The sequence below is a fragment of the Odocoileus virginianus genome, chromosome 11, assembly GCF_023699985.2.
Source record: "Odocoileus virginianus isolate 20LAN1187 ecotype Illinois chromosome 11, Ovbor_1.2, whole genome shotgun sequence".
In the NCBI taxonomy this organism is placed as follows: domain Eukaryota; kingdom Metazoa; phylum Chordata; class Mammalia; order Artiodactyla; family Cervidae; genus Odocoileus; species Odocoileus virginianus.
This window is the reverse complement of record NC_069684.1, coordinates 1497878-1513731: the sequence shown is the minus strand read 5'-3', so window position 1 is coordinate 1513731 and position 15854 is coordinate 1497878. Positions and strand designations below refer to the sequence as shown.

At 44.5% G+C, this 15854-nt stretch overlaps 1 protein-coding gene across 4 annotated transcripts in view; it reads left to right on the top strand.

Moving 5' to 3' along the window:
• CAMSAP2 (calmodulin regulated spectrin associated protein family member 2) overlaps positions 1–15854 on the top strand; it is a 91494-nt gene that overhangs the window by 20194 nt on the left and 55446 nt on the right. The gene's annotated exons all lie outside the window — the stretch shown is intronic.

Sequence of the window (15854 nt, the reverse complement as noted above, 5' to 3'; positions counted from 1 at the left end):
TCCTCATAAACCTCATTTTCAAATGGAATTTTTTTTTTAAAGAATTGAAGTATGATTGATTTACAGTGTTGTAGTTCAGGTGTGTAGCAAAGTGATCCGATTAAGGAAGAGGTTAATGAACTATTTTGTAACATTTGGTGCCGTTCTAATACCCGGGAGAAACAATCACATAATTTCCAACTAAAGTGATTTTTCTTTTCCCCCCAGTTTAAAAGCTTACTTTTTTCCATCCCAGAGACTGTAAGAGATGTAAAGGGCATCCTTGTCTTCTCCTTAGGAAAGAGGTGGGAGTTATGAGTGTTCATCTACATGCTTGAATGACCTCTTGGTAGATTTCTGTGTGCTCGGTATTTGACTTTATTTAATAACCGTGAATGCATTCTTGTGGAGAACACGCAGTGCAGGGCTGTGTGCTGGCCTGGGCCGAGCAGGCAGGCCCTTCCTCCCCGCAGCTCCAGGGACACGCAAGTGCTGGGGTTTGCTGTGTCCTGCGTCAGTCTGTGGTACTGCTTGAACTCGAGTTTACAGAATCCTGAGTGTCGAGAATGGCATTAGAATAGTGACTCATTGGCACATTGGGTTAGATCAGGCTCTCGTATGAGACTGGTTGTCTTCCTTGGAGGAGAGGAGAGAGGTATCTGTAGGAGACTATGAAGTTATGAGATTGCAGAAGGATGAGTGAAAATTAGTTTACCAAATATAGCACTAGAAGAGGTGATTGACCTACCTTTGCTTTCTGCCTGTTTTCTCTTTAAAACAACCTATTATTACCTTCAAGAAATGTAGAATAACGTCTCGAGAAAATTTTAGTTAATTTAGTAATAGATTTATTAAACTGCAGAATCATTGAGGAAAACAAAGAATGTTTCTTGTCAGGTAGGAGATCTTGACCTCCTGCTGACAGCTGCAGGTTCACCTCACAGTTCCCTCTGAGGTTTGCACACCTGCGTGGTGCCTGTGAGCAGCTTGCAGGTCCCAGGACTGAGCAGAACTCTGCTTAGGGGACCCCGCGATAGCTCACCATCCGCTCTCTAGAGTGGCTGCACTCGGTGGACACTCCTGCTCTGACTGCTTTTGCTTCCACAGCTCAGGCCAAGGGGATGGTTACAGAGCATGTCCATGATGCTGAGTCTGCATCTGTGTTTGCCCACTACCAATTCTTTCAGGTACCAGTGGTACACGTCACACGGCCTGCTCATCCTCAGAGAAGGTTATCTACTTTACATCCTCTCTAATAAGAATGAAACAGACTTACCACACTATCTTCATTATTTTTCCTAGTGCAGCTTGTGTGTGTGAAGATACAGGTTTGGTAGACTACTCTTTGCATTCCCATTAGGTTACTTTCACTCTGTATTGATCTTGCTATTAAATCTGACTCCAGGAATTGAGGGCTTCCCTGATAGCTCAGTTGGGAAAGAATCCGCCTGCGTTGCAGGAGACGCCAATTTGATTCCTGGGTCAGGAAAGTCCGCTGGAGAAGGGATAGGCTACCCACTCCAGTATTCTTGGGATTCTCTTGTGGCTCAGCTGGAAAAGAATCCACCTGCAATGTCGGAGACCTGGGATCGATCCCTGGAGAAGGGAAAGGCTACACAGTCCAGTGTTCTGGCCTGGAGAGTTCCATGGACTGTATAGTCCATGGGGTCAAAAAGAGTTGAACACGACTGAGCAACTTTCACTTCAGTTTCACTTTCCAGGAGCTGAGGTTTAAGGAACGTGATGTAAAGGGTATGGCCGCTGCCTCTCTGGGTCTGGCTTCTGTCTGTGGGCCTCAGACACTCATGCTGGACTACGTCATTTTCCCCCTTGCTGTGTCACACCTACTGATCTGTGTTTTAACTGTATACTTTCAGTTTTTCTTACAACTGGATTTAAGGTTTTCCAGTTGCTATGAAGTTTTGATTGATGACGTTATACTATTACTATTTTTCTAAGATCTGTGTGAGAAAATTTCTCAAGAGTTCTAGTAAAAACTTTGTTCTTAAGAAATCATTCTTTTTGGTTTTAGAGTAATAAGAATCAGTATCCTTCCTTGTCCTGCATTTTGAGAAGTGTAGTGAAAAATAGTATGTTTAATTGCACTAGATACAATGACCCCCACTGCACCTCCCACTTCTAAATTATCTTGCTTTGGAGTCTTTTATTTCTATATGCCACCTCTCAGCCAGGGAAAAAATATGTAGTGGTAGCAGAAATGTCATTACAAGTATGAGGCAGGTTCGACTAAACAGATATTATGTTTGGGGGTGGGTGGGGTTTGAAAGAAATGCCTCTTTTTTTTTTTTAAAGAAAAAGTGAGAACACCTGTTGGAGAATATATCCTTTCCATTAGAGTGCATTTAAAGACAGATTTTGAGAGTATACCCTTTAAAATATGTTCCTTTATATTTATCTCAATGGAAAAGTATTTTCAGGAATCGTGTATTTGAATAGCTTGGATGTATACTGGCTGTTCTTCAGCACACACTTGTAACCTGTAAGGTGGGCGGAGGGGCTGAACCTGTGACACAGCGTGCCTGTTACACGTCCAGGAGTGGAGCCCAGATGGAACGTGTGCACTGTCGCCCGGCGGAAGCGCAGGCTCCGAGACCTACCGTCAGTGCTCCAGTCGGCGTTAAACCTATGGCGACTTGTGTGCCCTGGAACCACAGCATGCCCTAACCTGAAGCAGGCCGTCTGTCGGATTGCCTGTCCGCACAGGTGCTAGTGCGTAGGAGGACTCGGAGGTTGAGGGACTTGAAGCCAGTGGAGCCAGATGGGGCTTGTAGCTTTTGAACTTTCCTCTGCAGCAAAATGAAGTTGCATGTGTCCTGCGTTTGCTCTCATCGGGTTGGGCTGGTGGATTTGATCCGTGTCATAAAATCTTAAATTCTATGAATTTCATAGCTGGAAAGAGCCTCAGAGATCAGAGCTGACCTGTGTGCAGTAGAAAACTTGCCAGTCCGGAGCAGCCTGGGGAACACAGTCCAGGGGACTTTGAACGCAGACTCCCCGGCGCTCCAGGTAGAGCTCCTAGCCTGGGGCCTTAGAAGAGGGTCGCGTCACCTCGAGGCATGCAGGATCCCCAGCCAGGGATCGAACTCATGTCCCTTGCAGTGGAAGCATGGAGTCTTAACCTCTGGACCACCTGGGAAGTCCCTGGGACGTGTATTTTTAAACAAGTGTTCAGAGTGACTTCTGTGATCAAGAATGTGATCTGAGAAATTTGATCTACTCCAGAGTCATTTCAAATATGTAATACTTAGAATTTAGAGGTTAACCAGTTTGGCTAGGGTAGAAGCATTGTTATTTAGTAGCATGACTGGAATTAGAATCTGAATAAGCTAAAACTGACTTTCTAATTTATAATGCTGTAATCTAAAGCAAATTTGAGCACTTAAATATTTGGATTCATGCTGTGTAAACTGTAGACTGGTTATGAATCAAACTGTTGGTTGTAAATCAGCTTTCCAGTCATGTTTATATATATATGAAAAAGAGTTGATATTCATAAAGCTCTATTAAAGTAAATGTATATGTATGTAGTATGTGTGATATGAAATAATGAGATTGATTTTCATGTTTGATTTACAAAATAACCTTTATTACTTAATCAGATCTTGTTTTGAAGCAGTCATATAAAGAAAAATTTTATTTTGAAGTGCTTTCTTTTAATGAGTACCAGAAAGAGATTTAGTACTCTGTTTGCTTAATGGGAACTAAAGTGTGCTGATAGATCATTTGATAAGGAAGGCATGAAATGTTCTCTCGGTAAACTGTCAGCATTGTCATAATGGATGTTTTGGGTAGTCACACAATATAAACTAAAAAGTTATACTGCATCTCTGGTTCTATCCATGAGGGCTTCCCTGGTGGCTCAGATGATAAAAGAATCCACTACAGCGTAGACCAGGGTTCGTTCCCTGGGTCAGAAAGATCCCCTGGAGGAGGGAATGGCAACCCACTCCAGTATTCTTGTCTGGAGAATCCCATGGACAGAGGAGCCTGGTGGGTTACAGTCCATGGGATTCACAGGCAGATACAACTGAGCGACTCACACACACACACACACACACACTCACACACACACTCACACTTTCCATTACCCTGCCTTGATGTAGTGTAAAACCAGTGAAGCTGTGTTTAAAACAGAGGGATGATGGAAACATCTGTTTACCCTCAGGAAGGATATTACTGCAAGTAAAGGAGTTTTACTTTATCGTGTTTTGTCGTCCACATTCTCCTGACCACGAATGCCTGCACTTGGATGATGTGGACCTTAGAATCCAGAGAGAGAGAAGACTGGGAAAATGCTCGTTAGCATGAAATAGGTGCTCCCTGTGGGCGTGTACGCCGTGGCGTTGGGATCATACAGTCAGGTGTGGTGATTGCTGCCGGCCGGTGAGGAAGGGCGCTGGGGATGCATGACTCACAGGGCTTCCGTGGGTGGGAAAGGATCGGTGGAAGGCGGCAGGCTGAAGAAGCTCCTGACCCAGTCTGAGCTGTGCAGGCATGCTGTGCGTCACCAGCGACATCACCGCCTGCACAGGGGCACCCATGTGAGATGGGCCTGGAGAATTGGCCGGCTTCCTAGACTGTGAAGGGGCTGTGAGCCTGAGTGGGGATTTCTAACTCTTTTGTGTGTTACAGGATCATGGGATAAGTTTTCATGCCGTTTTCCTGGGGCTTTGTTGTGGCAGTAGTGCTGCATGGACTTATTTTTATCCTGCCTGCATCAAACAAACAAAACAGCACAAACGCCCACTGGTCCCTCTTCCTCACTGCTGCCCCGCGCCCAGCACACTGGCCCTCTCCACTGCTGTCCTTGGGAAGCCCATGGCACCACCGTCGCTGGGTCTCATTCACTTACCCATGTAGAAGCTTGAAAACCTTGTCCCCATGTAAGAAGTTTAAAAATTGCCCTTTAGAGAAAGAGGATTATATAAATGTAAGATTTATTACAGTGGTGGTTGAGGAAGGACTTATTTCTAGTCACCCGTGTAGAATAATGTCTTGCAAACTATAAGCAGAGCTTACCTATGAAAAATTATTCTTAATTCTCCTGGCATTTGTTGAACAGGATTTTCTTCATGCATAGTGCTGGGTATTTCTGTTCCATGAATCATTGACCTGGTTTAGATTCCATTAGTATTTCAAGGCTCAAAGTCACATTATCTTTTGATATAACCATTTTTTTACATTTGACTTAGCATTTATTTGTAGTTGTTTATTTAGAACTCTAGATTACTTTCTCCTAGAAATAACTTGATGAATGTGTGTTCGTTTTACCAAATGATCTCACAAAGCCTTTATGTTTATAATAAACCTGAAGTCAGGGCGTTTATTAATTTATTCAGTTTATTGACAGCGCTTCTGCTGCATACTCTGTATTACCTACTGTGACTGGGAGGAGCCTCTGTCCCCCAGAGACTCACATTCTCCTGGGGGTTAGAAAAACAAGCAACTTATAATACGTGTGTTTCAGGAGCGTAGGGGTTCCAGACTCGCTCCTACTCTTGGGCCAAGTCTTGACGGCTGTGAAGGGGCTTCCAGGCGGGCACAGAGCTGCCGCTGGTGTGTGGGAGCGTGCCGTCGGAGCGCAGCTTCAGCCCCAGGCACGTGTCCGGAGACGACGAGCACTGAGGCTGGAGCACTGGGTGGGGATGGGCACGATGACCCCGCGTGTCCTTCATCCCGGAGGCACTGGCTCTGCACCAGGCAGGGCAGCATTGGGCTTGCAGAGCAGACGGTCACTCTGCTGGGGCAGCGAGCATGGAGGCTGTGGCCGTGCTGGAGGGGCGTTGCTGAGGTGGGATCCCCTGAGGTGGGATCGAGGTGACTCTTTCTGTCTGTCCCTCCCTGCACCCTCCCCCCTTGGTAACTGTAAGTTCATTCTCTAATCTGTTTGTTTCGTCAGTCAGTCCATCTGGATCTGATGTAAGCGATACCAGATGATGCTTGTCTTCCTCTGTCTGACTTCATTTAGTATGATGATCCCCAGGTCCATACATATTGGGGCAAATGGCATGTCATTCTGTTTAATGGAGAATGTTCTGTTGTCTGTCTGTCCCACATCTTCTTTATCCATTTGTCTGTCAGTGGACATTTAGGTTGCTTCTCTGTCTTGACTGTTGTGTGTAGTGCTGCTGTGAATGTTGGGGTGCATGTATCCTTTCGAACCAAGTTTTTCTCCAGGTATTTATATGCCCAGGAGTGAAACTGCTGGGTCATATGGTAGTTCTGTGTTTAGTTTTTGAAGGAGCCTCCATACTGCAGTCCATAGTGGCTGCCCCGGTTTACATTCCCAGCAGCAGTGTGTGAGGGTTCCCTTCTCTCCAGCCTTTATTGTTTGTGTATTTTTTGATAATGGCCATTCTGACCCATGTGGGGTAATACCTCATTGTAGTTTTGATTTGCATTTCTCTAATAATTAGTGCAGTTAAGCATGTTTCCATTGCCTCTTGGCCATCTGTGTGTCTTCCTTGGAGAAATGTCTGTGTAGGCCGTCTGCCCACTTTTGCCTGGGTTGTTTGTTCCTTTGGTATTGAGCTGCGTGAGCTGGTGTAGACTTTGGAGACTAGCTCCTGGAGGTGCAGCGGCCACCCCGGCTCTCCCCGACTCCTGACCTGGTGCGTGTTTTTTCTGCACATGCTGTGCTGCCACCCTTGTTCTCATCCTTGTGGATTTTGCTCTGTGTCAATTCTGGGGAGCCTGGCAGAGAATGTCAGCATGAAGCAGGGTGTCCTGCTGAGAGAAGGGTGTGCGGCAGCCAAGAGGAATATGGTGAGAGGAGCAGGTGGGAAACCTGAGAGCAGGGGACGTTGGCTGGAAGGGGACCAAGTCTCTTTGGGGTGCTGTAATAGAATCCCACAGACTCTGTGGTTTATAAGCAATCAAAATTTATCCCCTGCCCCCTGTTCCGGAGTCTGGGAGGCCAAGGTCAGGGAGTCATCATGGTCGGGTATTGGTGAAGGCCTCTTCTGGGTTGTAGGCTGCCAGTTTCCTGCTGTGACCTCCTGTGGAGGAAGGGAGGGAGCCTCCCTGGGGCCCCGCCTCCTGACCTATCCCCTCCCTGGGGCCCCGCCTCCTGACCTATCCCCTCCCTGGGGCCCCGCCTCCTGACCTATCCCCTCCCTGGGGCCCCGCCTCCTGACCTATCCCCGCCTAGGGGCCCCCCTCCTTACACCATCACCTGATGCTTTCTAGTTCCCACATTTGAGCTTTAGGGGGACACAAACATTCAGCCATGAAATTAAAAGACGCTTACTCCTTGGAAGGAAAGTTATGACCAACCTAGATAGCATATTAAAAAGCAGAGACATTACCTTGCCAGCAAAGGTCTGTCTAGTCAAGGCTATTATTTTTCCAGTGGTCATGTGTGGATGTGAGAGTTGGACTATAAAGAAAGCTGATCTCAGAAGAATTGATGCTTTTGAACTGTGGTGTTGGAGAAGACTCTTGAGAGTCTGTTGGAGAAGACTCTTGAGAGTCCCTTGGACTGCAAGGAGATCCAACCAGTCCATCCTAAAGGAGATCAGTCATGGGGGTTCATTGGAAGAACTGATGTTGAAGCTGAAACTCCAATACTTTGGCCACCTGATGTGAAGAGTTGACTCATTGGAAAAGACGCTGATGCTGGGAAAGATTGAGGGCAGGAGCAGGAGGGGACAACAGAGGGTGAGATGGCTGGATGGCATCACTGACTCAATGGACATGGGTTTGGGTGGGCTCCAGGAATTGGTGATGGACAGGGAGGCCTGGCGTGCTGCGGTCCATGGGGTTGCAAAGAGTCGGACACGACTGAGCGGCGGAACTGAACTGAAACATTCAGATCTCAGCAGGTACTCTTCTTGCATAGGGATGTCTCATTTAGTGACAACTGACTTAAAAATATAACAGATTTTTTAAAAACAGAGTGTTTCACTTTGCAAAATAATTTTTAAATTTTAAAAGTGTTTTATACCAGGATTCATTTTCACAACACTGATTTAGAAAAATATGACTTTTAATAACCCAAGTTTTCGAGAATACATAATGTGAAATGAAAAATGTCACGTTTATTGCAATGTTCAATGTAATGTTCATTATTTTAAAAGACTTGCTCTTAATGCAGTCTCCTTTAGCTGTTGAAAACATATTTTATATATCTCATTTCCCCCAGTTTTACTGATAGAAAATGCTTATATTTAAGCAGTACAATGTAATGTTTTAATATGTACATATATTGTGTATATTTATCATATTGAACCAAGTATTATGCCTAGTATAGTGCTTACAAAACGAAATGTTGACTTCCGGCCATAAAAATCAGATGTTTTCGATAGACTGGGATGGTGGGGAGTTTGTTTCCCCAGAGACCACGTCTGTGCTCCGTGCCCGCCACTGCCGGTGTATCTGGGCATTGGCCCCCTGATGGCAGAGGCCACTTGCCTCGTCCAGGCAGCATAGGAGTGGAGCTTGCGAGCGCCCTGCCAGGCCTGGAGGCGCTCTGTGTCTGTCTGTCCTGAGTTGGCCCTTCTCCCAGAGCCTGTGCCTTGCCTCAGTGTCCTCTCAGTAAGTCTCAGGTGTTTAAATTAGCGCAGTTCATTCAGTAGACTGATGCCTGCCATTAAAGGAAATGTAGTGAAACACTATATAAAGAATAAGCCACCCACTTCTCTTTGTTCCCAGTTTAACTGTATCCTAGTTAACTCCGGGACAGAGTTAACCGTGTCAGTGAAGTCTGGAGTGGAGAAAGACCTTCGCTGCCGTCTGGGCTGGAACTCTGGGATTCTCCTGACTAAGGCTCACATGGATGTGTTGTGCCTCGGGACCCGCAGCCGATGTAGCTGCTGCACACGTGTAACAGTTCCCCTTGTAACCTGACTTTTTTCCTGTTCTGTTTGCAAAAAATGAGGACTGTGGTTGATGGGCCCTACTTCATGCTTGACCCACAAATGGGTTATAAACACACATTTGAAATCACTTGTTTAGTTTTTTTATAGGAAAGAGTGGTGAGGTGACAATGTTGGTACTGACAACTAAATGCCATACTTAAATTTTTCTTAAAAATGTATTTTAATCTATAAGTTACCAACTTATATCTGATTTAATGAAAAACAGAAAAGGAAACTATGGGACTGGAGTTTGTGTGTGGACTTGCCACCGTAAGATTCCCTTACCTCGGCCTTTGCTGGCGGCCTGTGGTCAGGGCTCGGGGCGTTCTGTGCTGTGGGTCCAGACTTAATCCCTGCTCTGGGGACTTAGATCCCACAAGTTGCACAATGTGGCCAAAAAAAAAAAATTTTTTTTATTTTATCTAATTTCAATAGTATATACTTCAAGCAGATTAATTTTCCTGAAATAATACTTTGATACGTGTCTTACTTTCCAATTAAAAAAATGTTAGTCATTTTATTTGATTTGAAATTTAGTATATATTGCAGATTCATATGCATATTCTTTTGTAAAAAATTTTTTTCAGAGCTAGTAGCTTCTGAAGTATGATATAACGAGTTACTTCAAACTTTGTCTGTAAAATAAATTTCACTTGTAAATAGTGAAAGTTTTATTGCCTGTTGGTAATCTCACCTTCATAACATATTCAAAGTAGCAAAAGCTAAATATTTAGAAAGTTGTCTGATAGTATAGACCTGCCAGCAGTAATTTTTGATGATTTTTGAAGGTGAAGTAAATGTATATTAATTAAGACTTTTCATCTGTTAAAAAGAGAAAAAAGGTAACTATTCATTGTAGATTACTAAATTTAAGGAAATAGTACTGTTGAGGATACTTTTTCTTTAAATAATATACAGCATTAGCATCAGTTCAGTCACTCAGTTGTGTCTGACTCTGCAACATCAGGCTTCCCTGTCCATCACCAACTCCCGGAGTTTACCCAGACTCATGTCCATTGAGTCTGTGATGCCATCCAACCGTCTCATTCTCTGTCATCCCCTTCTCCTCCTGCCTTCAATCTTTCCTAGCATCAGGTCTTTTCCAATGAGTCAGTTCTTCGCAAGCATTAGCATACATAATTGTATATAAACACATATAATTGGAGCACTAATCCTGAGCTGCTTTCGCAGGTTGGGTGTAGAGATGCAGGTTTCTGCACAGCTCCAGGCCAGCACTGCTGAGCAGTGCGTGGGCCCGCCGTGGTCTGCAGTCGTCCACACCCCAGTCTGTGCTGAACAAACTGACCCCCCACCCCGTCCCCATGATACCCAGCTGTTTTTTTAGCTTGGTAGACTGTAATAGTTTAGCAAATTGTTTTTAATTAAAGTCAGTGATGAGAGTTAAAGAAGGAAAATAGATGATTATTTAAAAACTGTATAAACTGTTCCATTTGGATGCTTGCCTGTGTTTAGACACCTGGATAAATGAGCTTCTGTGATTGGAAAGAAGATCTTTATAATACTCAGATTCCTCCTGTGCTTGCACTGTCCTGTGTTGAAAAGAGGGTTATAGTGAGCTGTGGTACAGAGTGACTGTGCTACAGAGCTGTCCCAGGGGCCTATCTTTTCAGGAAGTCCTCTTGCTCTACTTGCAGGCATCTGAGAATGCTGATTATGAGTTTTGAGTTTTGAGCTGATTCTGAGTTTTCCTGAAGCTCAAATCTTTAGTTTGTGGTAAATAGTCCACCTAGTAAACATTAAAAAGGTAACTTTAGAGAGTGATGAGGGCTATGAGGAAAATAAAAGTGGGAGGATGTGATGGAGCAACCTGAGGAAACGGTGTGCATCCCTCGTGGGTGGAAGGGTTGGGGAAGCCTGCCCAGGAGGGTGCTGTGAGCAGAGCTCTCCACGAAGGGCCACTTAGGCCGAGATGGGGGTGGCCAGCATCCCCGACAGGGAACGAGACTGGCCACCAAGTAAGTCAGCCTCATGTCTGGATGATGGAGTTCCCAGGGAGAGTTTCCTGGAGGGAATGTGTTCTGGAATTTGAGGTGTTCGGCTACATTTGTTACTTTGTGCTTTGTGAGATGTGAGCTACTTGATTCAGTAAGTGCTTGTTGAGGACCTCTGGGGCCTCCATGACAAGGCAGTGATGGGAAGACAGCAGCCTTACTTTCACACAGCGAACATTGTAGCAAAGATGAGCAGTAAAAAGCTAAACAGACTGTAACAGTTTCCGATAGTCATGAATGCTCTGAAGAAAAGAAATCAAGAAGCAAGAGGCAGAGGCAGTGAAGTGTGCTGTCTTCCTCAGAGGCGTCAGGGAAGGCCGGTCTAGAGGACTGACGCCTGAACTGAGGCCTAGATACTAGAAGGACGCAGCACGTGTGACTCCTGGGAAAAGAACAATCCAGGCAACAGAGATGGCAGGCATAGTAGCCTGCAGGTGCATCTCAGGAACTGGAAAAAGCCACCAGATTGGTCGTGAGCAAGGTGGTTAGTGGTGTTCAGCATCTTTCCATGCTGCCTGTTGGCCATCTGTGGGTCTTCTTTGGAAAAAGTATGTATTCAGGTCCTCTGCCCATTTTTTAATATTTTTTTGGGGGGGTTGAATTTGTTCTGTTTTTGATTTGAGTTCTATGGGTTCTTTGTTTATGGATATTAGCCCCTTGTGTGCTAGTAGCTCAGTCGTGTCTGACTCTTTGTGACCCCATGGACTGTAGCCCACCAGGCTCCTCTCTCCATGGGATTCTCTAGGCCAGAATACTGGAGTGGATTGCCATTCCCTTCTCCAGGGGATCTTCCCGACCCAGGGATTGAACCTGGGTCTGCCGCATTGCAGGTAGATTTTTTTACTATTTGAGCCACCCGGGGAGCCATCACTCAGTCGTGTCCGACTCTTTTCGACCTCATGTACAGTAGCCCCTGCTAGGCTCCTCTGTGCATGGAATTCTCCAGCAAGAATACTGGAATAGGGTGCCATTCCCTTCTCCAGGGGATCTTCCCGACCCAGGGATCGAACCCAGATCTCCTGTGTTACAGGCCAACTCTCTGCCATCTGAGCCACTTCCTGTATTCTCTTCTAGGAGTTTTGTGGTTTCAGGTCTTACATTTAGGCCTTTGATTGATTTTAAGTTTATTTTTGTGTATGGTGTAAGGAAACGTTCTAATTCTTTCACATGTAGCTATTCCGTGTTCCTGGTTCACTTCAGAGAGGCTTCCCTCCGTTGGTCTCCTTCCCTCCTGTGCTGCAGGTTGATTGGCTGTAGGTGTGTGGGGTTATTTCTGGGCTCTGTTCTGTTCGGTTGATCTGCGAGTCTGTTTTTGTGCCAACACCATGCTGTTCTGATGACTGTGGCTTTCTAGTAAAGTCTGAAGTCAAAGGTCGTGACACACCAATTTAGTTCTTTTTTTCTCATAAAGTTTTGCTTAAAATAATGATGAGGTACGTAGGTTCTGAAGTGCTCTGGCTACTTTGACAGCTGACTGATCGCAGTACTCTGCGTGGCACCACTGTTTATAATCAGCCTTTCCTTCCCCCTCTGCAGAGTTTGTGCCTCAGTCTTAGTTCCCATGCGGCAATGAGATTACTGAAAAAGGCCTGAAAACGCAGATGTTTTTATTTTTTTTTTTAAATCTTTTTTTTGTTAAACAGCATTGTTACTGATAAATTATTATTTCTTAGTGTTTTTCATGATCTGATTTAGAATTTGGATTTGAATAATCTCAGTATTTAATGATTCATTAAAAATCAATGTTTTAAAGGAGTTACATGTTATGGTCTACCAAAATTATAATGGGAGCGTTTTATGTGGACATTACTTCTCAACTGTTCGAAAAATCAATGCTCATAAGGTATTACCAGCTCAGAGGGTTAACAAAAAATCTTGATGGTCTTTGGACCCCTTCACACGTTTGTTCGGCTTCGTTAGAATGGACAAAGTGGGGATGTGTGTGTGACTGCAGTAGGAGCGCTTCTTGGGCTGTGTCACCAGGTTGTTTGGGAATTTGGGGGCCGACAGCACCCATTCTGCGTGCACTGACTCCTGGACAAGCTCAGACTCCTTTCTCGTGAGTATTTGTTTTCCAGCCAGTTAGCTGGTGAGTTGCCTCCCAGCTCTGCAGGTCTTTACCTCTGGCCGGCATCTGTGTGAAGAGGCCTTGATGCTGGCCTCAGCGAGTTCCTTCCGGCACGCCTTGCCCACAGGCCTTCAGCCGGGAGGGACCATGACCGCTGGGAGCTTGGCAGGTGGGAGGAGCGGTGTTCCCACTTCTTTCTTTGCTGATGGAGTTTCTGCCATGGCTGTGTTCAAACTTGGTGAAATTTTGCCTGCTGTTACTCAGGTTTAACTTGTCTTTGTAGTTTCCAGAAACCTGGGTGGTGACCTCCCGTGTCACCAAGGAGACCTTGCAGCCTTCCTCTCTCTGTCCCACAGACAACACTTGGCAGATGAATCTTGACTGCACGGTTGGAACAGCTATGATTATGTCATAACCTCGTGTGGCTCAATTTCTTTTCTTTTTTTTTTTCTGGTAAAGCTAGTACTGTCAGGCGCATTTTTCATACATACCCAGCTGAAAGAAATTTGCTGACAAATTTCCTTTCAGGCAATTTTTTGAGTGTTAACTGGAGCTTTTACTGATAGTTATTTTTATATGATAAAGCATATTTCAGTGTATTTTGTGCAACTCGTTTTAGATTTTGAGATGTGAAGCACAGTATTTGGCTCAAGATACATATGCCTGGAAAACCTTCAAATCTGGAAAGCTATAAAACACAAAAACACTTTGAAGTACACCATATGTGACTGGTTCAACTATATGAGGAATGTCGTACTGGTTAGCAAATGAAAGAACATAGCTGTCATTTTAGGTCTCTGGCATGAGGTGGCAGCAATTATGTTGAGTGCTGGTGATGAGCCTCAGCTGCCATATATAAACTGTCTTATAAATAAACCTTGCCCAGGTCACCATGGTTAGGACATTTGAAAGACACAGATGTTCCGTACTTGAGTCCTGATGAGCTGGATGCAATCACCTGCTTCTGGGGGTTTCCACAAAGCAGCCCAGGCTTTGCTGTCCCGGTGGTGGTGGTCATCTTTCTGCTTGCAGTCTTTCCTGGCTCCTTGCTGGTCCACTGTTAGTCAGCGGGGCACACTCCTGATTTAATGCCTTAAACTGTTGAACGATGTAGCATTTGTTTGGGGGAAACATAAGAATAAATGATTACAGTGGAGCTCGAAGATTATCTTCAGATGATACACTGCTCAGTAGGCTAATCCCAGAGTCACACACTGACTGATGCCTGAGGTGATAAACCACTGTAACTCACTATGTCACGTAACGTTTCGGGCACTTTGATGTACTTTGATCTCATTTGACCATTTAGGTATGACCTAAATCAAATCCCGTACCAATTGTACAGTGGAAGTGAGAAATGATTCAAGGGATGAGATCTGATAGAGTGCCTGAAGAACTATGGACAGAGGTTCGTGACATTGTACAGGAGGCAGGGATAAAGACCATTCCCAAGAGAAAGAAATGCAAAAAAGCAAAATGGCTGTCTGAGGAGGCCTTACAAATAACTGAGAAAAGAAGAGAAGCAGAAAACAGAAGAGAAAAGGAAAGATATTCCCATTTGAATGCAGAGTTCCAAGAATAGCAAGGAGAGATAAGAAAGCCTTCTTCAGTGATCAGTGCAAAGAAATAGAAGGAAACAATAGAGTGGGAAAGATTTGAAATCTCTTCAAGAAAATTAGAGATGCCAAGGGAACATTTCATGCAAAGATGGGCACAATAAAGGACAGAAATGGTATGGACCTAACGGAAGCAGAAGATATTAAGAAGAGGTGGCAAGAATACACAGAAGAAGTATACCAAAAAGATCTTCACGACCCAGATAATCACGATGGTGTGATCACTTACCTAGAGCCAGACATCCTGGAATGTGAAGTCAATTGGGCCTTAGAAAGCATCCTTACGAACAAAGCTAGTGGAGGCGATCGAATTCCACGTGAGCTATTTCAAATCCTAAAAGATGATTCTGTGAAAGTGCTGCACTCAATATGCCAGCAAATTTGGAAAACTCAGCAGTGGCCACAGGACTGGAAAAGGTCAGTTTTCATTCCAATCCCAAAGAAAGGCAATGCCAAAGAATGCTCAAACTAACACACAATTGTCCTCATCTTACACACTAGTAAAATAATGCTCCAAATTCTCCAAGCCAGGCTTCAACAGTATGTGAACCGAGAACTTCCAGATGTTCAAGCTGGATTTAGAAAAGGCAGAGAAACCAGAGATCAAATTGCCAACATCCGTTGGATCATCGAAAAAGCCAGAGAGTTCCAGAAAAACATCTTTTTCTGCTTTATTGAATATGCCAAAGTCTCTGACTATGTGGATCATAACAAACTGTGGACAATTCTTCAAGAGATAGGAACACCAGACCACCTGACCTGCCTCTTGAGAAATCTGTATGCAGGTCAGGAAGCAACAGTTAGAACTGGACATGGAACAACAGACTGGTTTCAAATAGGAAAAGGAGTACGTCAAGGCTGTATATTGTCACCCTGCTTATTTAACTATATGCAGAGTACATCATGAGAAATGCTGGGCTGGATGAAGCACAAGCTGGAGTCAAGATTGCCGGGAGAAATATCAATAACCTCAGATATGCAGATGACACCACCCTTATGACAGAAAGTGAAGAAGAACTAAAGAGCCTCCTGATGAAAGTAGAGAGCGGAAAAGTTGGCTTAAAGCTCAACATTCAGAAAACTAAGATCATGGCATCTAGTCCTATCACTTTATGGCAAATAGATGGGGAAACAGTAGAAACAGTGACAGACTTTATTTTGGGGGGCTCCCAAATTACTGCAGACGGTGACTGCAGCCATGAAATTAAAAGATGCTTACTCCTTGGAAGAAAAGTTATGACCAACCTAGATAGCATATTAAAAAGCAAAGACATTACTTTGCCAACAAAGGTCCATCTAG